General features: G+C 38.2%; 1 pseudogene; it reads left to right on the top strand.

Moving 5' to 3' along the window:
• Nucleotides 1-6,675: 6,675 nt before the first annotated feature.
• Nucleotides 6,676-14,149, top strand: part of LOC103750060 — an 11,096-nt pseudogene continuing 3,622 nt past the window's right edge.

The following is a 14,149-nucleotide window of genomic DNA, read 5'->3' as shown; positions in this document are numbered from 1 at the left end:
CCATCTTACCAGCCAGCTTCATAATCAGTTGTTGTCTAGGCTGAATCCCAGAGGTGAAGTTAGATGAGAGGCTGCATGTTTCCAGCACACAGATGTTGGGAAAAACACTATGCTGATCTGACTCTTATTCTAGTCCAGTAGGACTCGAGGGAAGAGCAATCTACTCAGTCATCAGTTGGTTTCCCTTCTTTCATTATTGCAGATGTATCCTTGCAAATACTGCACTTCTAAAGTCAGCACTTCGAATCCGTTTTGTCTACTGTCTGGGTCCAGATGGGACTCTAGCAGCATAAATTACAAAATGAATTTCAGTTCTGGGTGGGAACTACCACAGGCTTCTTGGCTGCATTGTACAAGAGACTGGGCAGAACAGCACAGCAATAAGAAAAGTGCTTGTAGCAGTCTGTTGTTTCTTCAGCCAGGCTACCAGAAAAACCTCTGAGTCTCCGAAGTGATTTGTACTTAGTGACACTGTGTTCTACACACAAAAGCTGTTTTTTTCAATTACATTTATTTGGTTACTTATTCTTCTGTATGTGGGAGGCCGATGTGGTGGGGAAAAATTGTGCTCACACCATGTTGTGCATGCAGAAGTCAGAGGACAACTTGCAGGAGTCAGTTCTCTCCTTCTACCATGTGGGACCTGGGTATAGAACACAGGTATTCAGGCTTGGTAGCAAGTACGTTTAGCTACTCAGCCATATCACTGGCCCAAACAAAAATTCTTTAAGTGTTAAGAAGTGGAAAGATGGGAACTGAAATTAGCTAAATTTAAACTGAAATCCTGACTCCATCATTTACAGAAGCTCACTATGGAAGTCCGTGACAAATTACTTTTACTTACTGAGGTATATATCTGTTTCTTAAACTGTAATATGGAGTTAATGTTTACCACAGAAGATTGTTGTTGGGCATCTCTCAGATGATGTATGACTCAGCATACAGGAAACTCTCATTCAGTATAGTCTATAGTATAGGATGTTCAGTTGTGAGCAGAGGCTAACAGGTAATTTGCCCCCTGACTATTTGCAACATGCATGATGATTTGAGATTGTGTATGTGTGTGTGTATATGTGTGTGTGTGTGTATGTGTCTGTCTCTGTATCTGTGTACATATTTGTGTGAGTGTATGTACATGTGTGTATATAGGTGCACATATGTGTACATGTGTGGAGTCAAAAGAGGGTGTCAGGTGTCCTCTATCACATTCTACTTATTATTTCAAAGTAGAGTCTCTCCCTGACCTTGGGGAATCACATTTTCTCAGCTAGGGTAAAAGCTAGCAAGCCCCAGGGATTCCACCTGTCTCACTCCCCTCAGAGCTGTGATTACAAACACTTCCAGGGATAACCAGATTATTATTACAGACACTATGATCCAAACTCTAGTTTTCATTATTGTGGAGCAAGTGCTCTTAACTACTGAGCTCTCTCCAACCCCAATAACTGCTGTCATAGCTATCATAGCTCCAGGCCTGGTTAGGGATTTTTGCATGAAATAATAGTTCATATTTTTCTCCAATAAATATGGAGAACTAAAGAGTGGGATGATATTGAGTACCCAGTGATGTGATTTGCTCATAAAATCTCCAATCTTCAATCATCCTTCAATCTGAAATTCCTCTTTGTTCCAGTTTACAGATCAGCTCCCATTTTGTTTAAGCTAATTTTTTTTATTCATTCAATATATATATATATATATGAGTGTATCGCCTGCATATGTGTAAGTGCACCTGTGTCATACAGTGCCCATGGAGTTCAGAAAAGGGCATCAGATCCCCTGGAACTGAAGTTACTGATGGTTGTTAACCACCATGTGGATGCTGGGAATCAACCTCAGATCCTCTGCAAGAGCAGTCAGAGCTCTTAACCACTGAGACATCTCTCCAGCCCTGACAACTAAACTTTTATGAAGGATTTAAAAAGAACCTGAAAGCAAGTTGTGGCAAAGAAAATGAATCAATGATAAAGATACTTGGCCTTAGAATAAAGCTAATGCCAATAGGTAGGAGTGAGGAAAAAGAAGGCAGAAAAAGGAAGGTCCTAAATATAATCTTGGTTTACATCAAGAATCTTGGGTGAAAATAATAATTAGTACTGACTGTGTGCTGTTAACTTTTAAGCACTCTTTGCATGGATGGTTTCTTGAAGTACTGGCAGTAGTCACTCCAATTACTATCACCACTTTGCAGATGACATTATCAAGGCATACAGAAGTTAAGTAATATTTCAAGGTCATTTATTGACAGAATGAGGATTTAGACACAGGCTGAATAGATCCTGTGCCTGTGGTTTTAAGCATCATATATGATAGCAGCTGATCTATGGTAGATATTGATAGAAAACTATATAAGACTTGTGGTGCAAAAGAGTGGACCAGATACCCACCACCTACATAAATCTGGTTGGGGTAGATCAACTTTAATTCCAGAGCTCAGAAGGCAGAGGCAGGGGACCTCTAGAGCAGGCTGGCCAGCTAAATTAGCTATATGGTGAACTCTGGGTTCAGCTAAGTGACTCTGTCTCAGTGAATAATGTAGAACTCTATAAAGGAAGACTCCTGATGTCAGCCTCCAGTGCCTCCACATGCATGCACTGGCATCAGCACACATATGTGCAGCCACACATAGAAGAAAGAATATCATTATTTATTCCATTTGACAGTTTGAGAAACAGTGAGTGGTTCAGTGTTACTTATCTAACTCAAGGAGCAAATTAATAACACAGCCAAGATTGAACTCGATGCAGTTTGATTCTGTGATCAGCACTCAGAACAGTTACCTAACACTACCTTTCCAGACATCATTAACCATCTCTAACAGATAAGAGACTGAGGTGCACTAGCTGAAGCGCAGCAGTCACTCAACAGAAACAGGCACCAGTAAATCCAGGATTCCTGAATAACTCTCTCTCCCTCCCTCCTCCCTCCCCCTCCCCCTCTCACTTTCTCTGTTTGAATTATTTGAATCGTTCCCACAGAAAGTTTCATATATTCAAAAAAAAAGTCTAAAACTGGTATAGTGGCACCCACCCGGAACTTGGGAGTCAGAGGCAGACAAATCTCTGGGAGCTCAAGGCTAGCCTGGTCTACATAGAGAGTTCCAGGCCATCTGAGGTTACAGGGAGACCCTGTCTCAAAATTCAACTGTAAACCTAAAATTTTACAGCCAATTTTGAAAGAGATGCACCTTAGCTCAGGAAATTGTTATTGAATATGTCAATGCTGTTGTAATGAAATGCTTCTTCTAAGCATGTGATTAATAAATAAATAAAAAAAAAACTAAAAATATTTTAAAAGGCTGGATATGGTGGTACATAGTTTTATCCCCAGCACACATGAGAGGCAGAGGCAGTTGCAGACCAGCCAGGGCGACATAGTAAGACCCTGTCACAAAAAAAGAGAAAAGAAACTCTTATATAGTTTGGAAATATAAGCTTGTGAAGTTTTTCACAGTTCTGTCTTTTGGTCAAATAGGAGTCTTAAGGGAAGCTTCTGAGTCTTTGGATATTTCACCACAGTCTGATAGATAGTTGCTATTCTTTTCTGATATTTAACATCTGAGAATTCCTAAAGACTTAATCTAAGAATATTATAAGATCTAAAAAACCTTAGAATGTTCTTTCTTAAGCGTCTCCCTTTTCCTCCCTCTCCCTCTACTGACCTTACAGGAAATTCATCAGCAATTATCACAGGAAAACCAACCATTCATCCAGCTCTATCTAACAAATCTACTTGAAGCTATTTTCGAAGTGACAGATGAGTGCAAGGTCCTGGAAGGCACATGCTCTTCCTTCCTTAATTGCTGCCTGACTAAAAGCATGAGGCAAAGAATATTGAGAATCTTAGCTCTAAAATTCACTACCTCGGATGGCAGAAGCTGTATATATACATATTCAATAAGCCAATTGAAATCGTATTTGCTCAATATTAATGAAGAGGCAGTAATGTAACTCAACATTGTAAACAATCCAAGAAGAAATTTGTGGATTACTGGGACTAATATTTCATACTTTATAACCTTTATGGTAGCTAAAATGTTCAAAGTATTTTGTTTAGTTTGCTGAGAGTTTTTTAAATTTGATTTTATTCAATTTTTGTGTATTTCATACAGACTGTCTCAAACAATCTTAATCATCTTTCTACCCCCATCCCCACCAACATCCTCCCATAGCCCCCTGCCCACTGGAAGCCATATACTCCGTTATTTGTGTAAAGGCCCAATGTGTCATGTCAGTGTCCCCAAAACAAGAGGACACTGATGAACCTCTCAATTTTCATTAACAAACTCCCTCATGCAAGAGAGGGCCAGAAACACAGGGGGACACAAGTGGCCAGAATGTAGAGATTACGAGTCTACAGAATGCTGGTTCTTGGACAGGACTCCTATATTAAACTTCACCCACCTAGGGCTCAGGGACTATTGAGAAAGAGGGGCTGGAAAGATTGTAAGAGTCAGAAAGGAGGTATATGAACATATAAAAACAGAGTTCTACAAACTCCTGGGAACCTGCTCATATGATTCTATTTCAATGGTGTCAAAGTATATTCTTAACTAAAATTTAGCCTTCTAATATATGCAGGACATTAGAAAGAGGCAAAGCATTAGTTCTTGTTTTGTGAATTTTTCAAAAAAGATATTAAGTCTTCAAATTCTCAACTCACTGTGATGTGCTTAACTTAGGTATTCTACAAAACATGATTGGTTATAGGTAAAAATACAAGGGTGACTTTAGTTCTTGTATATATCTGCACCTTCCTTTACCCCCTCCCCTCAGCAATCTTCATCCTCTTTCAGTGATTCCCTCATCCCCTGATCAAATGGCCAACTGATAAAATACACTTTTGCTGAATTGTTGTAATTTTCATACAATATAATCTGATGGTATTTATATCCCCTGCATCTGCATCTTCCCTTACTGTCACCTGCCCAATTTAATGTACTCTTTTATACATAATAAGGCCCACAGAGTCTAATTTGTGTATCCAAATATTCAGCAGTGTAGGTCCATCCACTGGAGCCTAGTTAACCTACCAAGAGTCACATCATTTAAAGAGACTGAGTATCCTCCCAGCAGCCATTGATTGCCAATATTTCCTTAGGTACAGTCGGGTTCTCTTATTCCTTGATTTTGTTTAGTTTGAGCTAACATAGGACTTGTTCATGTAGTTACCATTGCTATAAGTTCATATGAGTAATTTATCACCTGTATGGAAAACTCTTTCCTTATTGTCACCCACCACCTCTGAGTCTTACAATCTTTCTGCCCCCTCTTTCATAATGATGCCTGAGCTTTAAGAGGCAGAAGTTTGCCCCTGCTCTTGGACACCCATCAGAAATTCATGGTAAGACCCTATTGCCAAAAACATTACATACATGAACTATAGAACAAATAAGGAGAAATCAATCTTGTGCTGACTCCAAATCCTCATCCCTCCTGGCTAGCATTCCTATAGTTCTGGAAAAAATAATCATCAAACTCACCCAGCTGTGAGATATGCCCACTGGTGCAATAGTAGCACAAATATAATGGGAGTGACCAACCACTTTCTAATTGGATTTAAGGTCTGCTTCACAGGATGGAGCCCATAGCTGACATGGAGATCAAGCTGAGGAGCCTGAGGCTAGACAGGTCACAGGACATAGTGGAGAGCCTAATACTAGTTTTCTACTAAATAGCTATAGTATTAAACTGACTCCCAATGATTTATTGTTATACCCATAAATCAATACATCTCTCAGTTCTCACCAGAGAAGATTACTTATGCAGCAGGTGGTGATTAACACAGAAACCTACAGCTGGCCAACAAGATGGATGCTGCAGAGCGTTTAGATCTGTTTATTTATTTACTGAGACAGGTCTACCTGTAGCCCCAGCTGGCCTGGCACTCACTATGCAGAACATGTTGGCCTTCATCTTGGAGATCTGCATGCCTCTGCCTCCGAAATGCTGGAATTAAAGACATGCACCACCATATCAAACTAAATATTCTTTAAATTGTGATTTCTAGTATAGATCAAACGCATCCCTCTCCACATTCTCCACCCTAAAAACAACCTAAATCCAACTGCAGTAGGCCTTCTTTCAAAGTGTCATATATGAACCAAATTAAATGCCTTGGCAATATCACTTCTGGGAATAAAATAGGATGGCTGTAAAAGTACCAGTGAATGAAAATAAATGGGAAAAATGCAAGACCATGGTGATCAACCATTTTAGTTTGCCCAGACTGAAGGATCTGCTAGATTGTGAAACTTTTGGTGCTGAAACCATAAAGTTCCAGACAAATGGAAATAATTGGTAACTCACAGAAAATTGTTTTAAACAAATGAAACAATGCCCAATTATTCACCCATAGGGTAATGCTTGAGCAAATTATTGTACATCATTCTGTACAGCATAGCTCAACTATACTTAAAATAAAGAAAATCAGGGCTGGAGTGATGGCTCAGTGGATAAGAGCACTGGCTGCTCTTGAAGAGGACCTGGGTTCAATTCCCAGCACCCACATGGTGGCTAACAACTGTCAGTAACTCCAGTCACAGGGGATCCAATGCCCTCTTCTGACCTCCATGGGCACTGAATGAAATGGGTGTACCTACCTACAGACAATACACACATACACACAAAATACACATAAAATAAAAATAATAAAGAAGACCAGGCATGGTGGCACATGCCTGAAATCCAAGCACTCTTGAAGAAAAGGTAAGTGGATCTCTGTGAGTTCAAGACCAGCCTGGTCTTCATAGAGCATTCCAACACAGTTGGGGCTACAGGGAGACCCTGTCTCACAAAGACCAAAAATAAGAAGGAAGGAAGGAAGGAAGGAAGGAAGGAAGGAAGGAAGGAAGGAAGGAAGGAAATCACCACAGCTGGAGAGATGGATCAGCAGCAAAGAACACTGGCTGCTCTTGCAAAAGATCCAGGTTCTGTTCCTAGCACCCACATGGTAGCTAACAACCATCCTTAACACCAGTTCCAGGGGATCTGATGCCTTCTTCTTACCTTCTTGGGCATTTCACAGCATGGGTGCACTTACATACATGCAGGCAAAACACAGACACATAAAAAATAAAATCTAATAAATCTTCATGTATTGAATATAAAAGATGACCACAGGAATTATTAAATGATACTATGCATTAAAATGTCTAGCATAATAATATTTTATGAAAATTTTAAGACAACTAAAATTACAAAATGGCATGATCATGTTTGCATATTAGCTCATTCCTAAAACTGAAAATTCATTTATGTATTGGATAATAGAGGGATGGTTTATTCATTTTGAGAAATCATTAAGGTAATTATCAGCAGTCATTAACTCAGGACTAAATAGAGAATATAGAATCAAAAACTTACAATTCCAATGTTTAGTATATCTGAAAACATGTGTGCACTCAAAGATAAGTGAATGAAAAATATAAGTGAAGATACAATGTAAACTAATAGGGCTGGAGAGATGACTCCGTGGTTAAGAGCTCTTTCAGAGGACCAGGTTTTGATTCCCAACACCCACATGATGGCTAACAACCATTTGTAACTCCAGTTCCAGGGTATCCAACGCCCTTTTCTGACCTCCATCGGCATTGCATGAGATGGGTCCAATTACATGCATGCAGAAAATACACTCAAACACACAGAAACTAAATAAATAAAAATAATGAATAAAATATGTTATAAAAACAATGTAAACTAATAGCCACAATTTTCACTTGCTTGCTTATCGTGGTACTGAAAAAGAGTAAAAACAGGTAAAATGATTCTTATCTAGTGAGTGGAAGTTTTGCTTTTTATTACATTTATTTATTTATTTATTCATTCATTTACTTTCCATGTGTTGCACATATATGGAAGTCAGAGGACAACTTGTGGGAGTAGGTTCCCTCCTTTCCCCATGTGGGTCCCAAGAACTGAATTCAGGTTGTCAAACCTGCCAGCAAGCACCTTTACCCTCTGAGCCACCTCACAGTACCTAAGTAGAAGTTTAAATAAATGCTATTTTAGAGTTGTTTGAATTTGATAGTGGTAGACATCATTGATATGCACAAGTTCACTGAATGTTATACTTGAAAAAATAAGTAAAGGTGACTGGGAATCTGTTTCAGTTACTGATTATAGCTGCTGCAAAAGTGTGTTTTGTGAGTAAAAGGTGTTAGAGATTCAGTCAACATTTTGGGAGCTGTCAATGTCTTAAGACATCTAGGCTTTGGATGTTGAGTACCATCAACATATAAAAAGAAAGAAGCGGGGCCAGAGAGAAGATTCAGTGGTTGAGAACATTGGATAATTTACAGAGGGCCCGGGTTCGAATTCTAGCACCCCCATGGTGGCTAACAACCATCTGTAACTCAGTTTCAGGGGATCTGATGCCCTCTTCTGTCCTCTGCTGGAACCAGATGACATGGGTATACTTACATATATGCAGGCATAACACTCATACACATAAAATAAAAATAAATTTTAAAAAAAGAAAGAAAGAACTACTCCAAAAGTAGACTGATGATTCTTGCTGATTAATGGGAATAGAGTTCTTTTGTTCTTTTCATATTACTTTCTATGTTTTTGAAATTATCTACAAATTAAGTAGCAGAAGGAAAACAAGCATATAGACATACTAGAGGGAGCATGTGGAAAATATTGTCCCAATACAACAGTGGAATGTCTTCAACTTTATAATTCCATTTTTCTCTTCATAAAATTGTGTGTATAAGAGCAGTCATGGCAGTATTGCTAAAATAACACAACTTTGAATGACCCAGCATTTTATCACTAAGAAATTGATTAAGGGGTAGAGCAATGACTCAATGGTTAAAAGTACTGGCTGCTTTTGTAGAGGACCTAGTTCAGTTCCCAGCACCCACATGGGGGCTAACAGTCATCTGTAACTCCAGTTCCCAGGGATTCATTGCCAGCATTTGACTTCTGCAGGTATTGCATGACATGAGTGCAACTACATACATGCAGACAAAACACTCATACTCATAAAATAAAAATAATAAATAAAATATTTTTAAAAGATTAGTTAAGTAAGTTAAGGTATATACATACTAAGGTACACATGGAAGACACTTGAAAAAACAAAGTATGTATTAGTAACATAGAAGGCTGCCCATAGTGTGTGAATGAGTAAAAAGAATTTAATTACAAGACCGTGTGCATGTAATACTGTTTCTTATACATGTACATACACAAATATATGTGTGTACAGAAAAGTCTAGAGATATAGAAAATAAACTCTTAACAATGGTTGCTTTTGTATAGGGAATGAGGAAGAATTGACAGGACTTTTACTTTATATATTTACATATATCTTGAAGTTTTCTTTTCAAATCATAACAGGTATTATCTTGTAAAAAACTTTTAACCTAAAGTATTTGACTAGAGAATGGATAAAATATGGTGTATCATTACAGCAAAATACTTAGTAACAATGACTAAACCAAAGCCATCTGTATCAACAAGAATATGTATCATACAATATTGAGCAAAGATAGTTTCAGAAAAATATACATAGTATAGGTTTTTATATGTAAAAATCTAAAACCTGTATAAAAACTAAACCACTCTGTGTGGACATACATACATGGATAAGAACAAGAGGACAAGAAGCCCAAATTTTAGAATAATAGCCTTCTAGACAGGAGAAAGGAGGACACAAGTCCTTCAAAGATTTTGTTGGGTACATTCTATATCTTATGTTAAGTAGTAAGTAAATGAGGGTTTGATTATACTTATTTTTTTCAAATATATGCATATGTTTCCCAGGCATAGTGGCACACACCTTTAATCCCAGCACTTGAGAGGCAGAGGTAGGCAGCTCTCTGTGAGTTTGAGGTCAGCCTGATCTACAAAGGGAGTTCCAGGCTGCTGAGGGCCACATAGTGAGACCCTTTCTGAAAAAACCATACGTTGGTACATACAAATATGTTGCAAATGCTAGCCTACGTGTGTCAGATTTCATTACATATGAATTATATCACAGATATTCTAATTTAAAACTTGAAAGAAAAAAATTGAAGAGAGAGAACCAGATAAACTAACTCACATTAAAGCATTAAAGTGTTAGAAGCCAACTGAAGCCATAAAACCGGACCTTGAAGGGAAGATGCAATTTAGGTAAGGCTCAATAGACATGCAAAATTGTGCAACCAGAAAATTAAAGAATGAAAGACAATTTAGATTTTAACCAGAAGGAAGAGCAGAATATGTGGGGCGGGGGGTTGGGACAAGGAGCAGTCTTGATTTTTCCACAGTTAACCCCAGAATGCATGGAGAATAAACACCCTCTTCTAAAGGTCATAAGGATTAGTGCTGGGAAACCACTCTAAATTCTGATGCTCTGAGTCTGCCTGAGTTTGTAAAGAGCCTCCAGGATCACCTGTGATGTCTAATCACTGAGCCAAATTTTTCTTTGAACTGAGGTCAGATACTTAAATTGGTACCCTATGATGGATGATATGGTTTTTTCTCTGCACATTTTCCATGGAACATTATATACTGTGAGGTTTTATTTGTCAAAATTTAACCCAAATAGCACCAATTACCCCATCACTTTCATTTTCTTTGCAGAGAAAATGGAAAATAAAAAAGGTTTTGATTTTCCCAGAAATTCTGTCTTTGTTGAAATGATTTTTAAAACCCTTTGTTCCTTAATTGATACTTTTCTGGTAGAAATTAAAGTATGACAATAAATAAAGATAAAGGCTTTTCTATTATTTCACAGAAAAGGGGTCAGGCACTCAGTCTCATATTCATCAGCCTGAGATGGATAGCAGCCGCTCGATGGGGCAACCCATCTGTCTTTATTAAGACTTGGCATCAAGGGAGAGCAGAATGGAGACGATCTCATTTAGGAAATGGCAGTTCCCATTCTGCAAAGCAACAGAAAATTTACTGCACAGTCAGCAAGAAAAAAAAAATATCCACTCAGAGAAAGTTATTATATTAGGAAGATTTAAACAGAAAGAGCTTTTCTGTGATATTAGAGAAGATTAAAATTTCTGTCTAATAATACATAAGAAGAAAAAAATTCTGCCCTTGGTCATTGTTCACGTTGCCTCCTCTAATTCCTTCCCTCTCTTGACATATTCTATGTTTTTCAATATGTTAGGCCATAAACATGTCTATCTGCAGTCTTTCCTAACTTCAAACTAATTTCACTTCTTTGGTGCCAGATTTCCATAATTCAGCATTCTAACGATTCGGGTTTTAAAAAATATTTTATTATTTTTATTTTATGTGTATGAGTGTATTGCATGTATGTGATTGCACCCGTGTCGTGCAATGCCGTGGAGGTTAGAAGAGGGCTTCAGATTCCCCTGGAACTGGAGTTAAGGACAGTTCATCGCCGCCATGTGGGTGCTAGGAATCAAACCCAGGTCCTCCGCAAGAGCAGTCAGTGCTCTTAACCACTGAGCCATTTCTCCAGCCCCCTGATTCAGTTTTTTACTCAATATTTACTATGAATTTTCACTCTCCTTCTGTTTCTTGTACTGATTTAAAATTGTTGTGGACAGAGGCTGGGACTTAAACACTCTGAAGTCCTCCTTATCCCCTGACAGAACTTTTGACACATAAGTATGAAAAAATACTGATTTTTTTTTCTGACCTGAATCGCATTATCCATGGCACCTGTCTTTATTATACCAAAATCTAAAAATATTACTAACAATAACTTCTTAAATAATTAAGCATGTATTAAAGTAATACACATACTAAGTAAAAATATAGTAGACTGTAGATGGACTCATGATGAAAAGTAGACTTTTGCTCCTCATGCCTATATTTCTTTTCTCTGGCAGGTGTGTCCACCTTCCAGCCCATAGGCCACATACAGACAAAGATAGCTATGACTGTATCCCCACACAAAATCATAAACTTACCTAAAATACTACAAGATTTTTTAAAAAATCAGTTGCACAGTTCTCAAGCATGAATTTTATAGATGACAACCTTGTGTCATAATGTCAAAAGGCTGGGCACAACTGCTAGGGCAACCCTTCTCATTTGTTTAGGTGCCGCTTCTTATATTTAGTCACGCTTAGCACTACAAAAAATGCTTATATACCAGCAGGTCTTACTTATATCATTCCTTCTTCCCTGTCGCATTCATTCAATATGCTTACATCATACCTCAGTGTCAACACAGGATTGGTTCCAAAATCCATGCAAATATCAAAATATGTGCATGCTCAAATTCCTAACATAAAATGGTACGTGCATATAATCCACATAGATCTTCTCATATATTTTAAATAATGTGTACATTATTTGTAATACCCAATAAAATGCTAATGGTGTATAATTCTTTTTTAGACTATATTATTTAAGGAAACTATGACAAAGGGAATAAAAATTTGTACATATGCATGATGGCACATGCCCATAATTCCAGCACTCAGGAGGGTGAAGCAAAGTGATCTCAAATTTAAGGCCAGCCTTCACTATATAGTGAGAACCTATCTCAAAAAATGTCTATACATTTTCAGAACACAATGCTTTAAAAATATTTGATTCATCATTTTCATTTTTCTGTGTATGGTTGTATTGCCTGCATGCATATAAGTGCACCGGTGTAATGCAATTCCTTCAGAGGTCAGAGGAGGGTGTCAGATCCCCTGGAACTGAAGTTACAAACTGTTGGTAGCTACTCTGCGGGTCCTGGGAATTGAATCCAGATCCTCTGCAAGAAAAGCCAGTGTTCCTAACCTCTGAGCCATCTCTCCAGCCTCCTGAAAATAATATTTTCAGTCTTTCATTAGTTGGATCCATGAGTGGAACACCCATGGAAATAGATGTCCAAATGTACAGAGTTATTTCGTTTCCTCTACTGTTACTGTGAACTTACACATTATGGCTGTAGTACTTCCACTGCTTATTCTTTCAACTCTCCTCTCCTTTACCTGTCAACTTCCACTACTTGAACCTTTCCATTATTTTTCATTCTTTCTATAATCATAATTTTCTTCTTCAGATTAACCTGGAAGTTAAAACTAATTACCAGTGTTTACAAGATTATGACTATGAGTTCATATTTCCTGTATAGTGGGTGCAGCTTTCTAATTGTTTCCCTGGAGTTTCTTTTTTATAAAAAAGAAATTTTATTTATGATTTTTATTTTATGTGTATGAGTGTATTGCCCGTATGTATGTGAGTGTACCCGTGTCGTGCAATGCCGTGGAGGTCAGAAGAGGGCTTCAGATACACCTGGAACTGGAGTTAAGGACAGTTCGTAGCAGCCATGTGGGTGCTGGTAATCAAACCCGGGTCCTCTGCAAGAGCAATCAGTGTTCCTAGCCACTGAGCCCTCTCTCCAGCCCCTTCCGTGGAGTTTCTAATGGCTTTTCCCTCTACTTCGTACTGGATGCCTGCATCATATATTAGGATTGTTTTGGAGTTTCTTTTCAAAGTCTTTATCATAACAAGTGACATCCCCCTTTCATTTTTTATTCTAGATACTTCTCTTCTTGAGACCACAAATCTCAGGCTTCCCATGGAGTATGTGCTCACCAGGCTTTCTCTACAAATACTGCCTTGAAGCTTCGCTGCTTCCCCGGGTTGGTCTTACACTTTTCAACAACTCATAACTTCTATTGGCCTCCTCCTCTTCTTCCTCCCCCCCCTCCTCCTCCTCCTTCTTCCTTCGTCTTTGTCTTCGTCTTCTTCACCTCTTCCTCCTCCTCCTCCCCTTCCTCCTCTTCCTCCTCTTTCTCTCCTTTTTTATAAACTAAATCTTCAACTTCCTTTAAAAGAATTTTTAATGATTAATTTGAAGAAACATATGTCCAAAAAGTGCTTTTAGGGTTGATGATATATAACTCGATTAGTAGATTACTTGCCTACAATATATGAAGCCCTAGGTTCAATCCTCAGGACAGCATAAATCCAGGTGTGGAAACATGTGCCTGTAATCCCAACACTTGGAAGGTGAGGCTAGTCATGGCAACATAGTGAGATTGAGGTCAGCCTGGGCTATGTGCGCCCTGGCTCAAATATAATAATAACAAAATGCACTTATTTCATTCTCATGTTTGATTGGTAGATTCCCTTGTTGTAGAATGTTGAGTTGGTTATCTTTATCACATCTATTGTAAGAATGAAGACCATTCTTAGCAGCCAGATTGTCAACAGGCTATATATATATA

This window comes from Nannospalax galili, unplaced genomic scaffold (genome assembly GCF_000622305.1).
Source record: "Nannospalax galili isolate Female #2095 unplaced genomic scaffold, S.galili_v1.0 scaffold25, whole genome shotgun sequence".
Classification (NCBI taxonomy): Eukaryota; Metazoa; Chordata; class Mammalia; order Rodentia; family Spalacidae; genus Nannospalax; species Nannospalax galili.
Note: the sequence above shows the minus strand (reverse complement) of the source record. Positions and strands in the feature narration are given on the sequence as shown.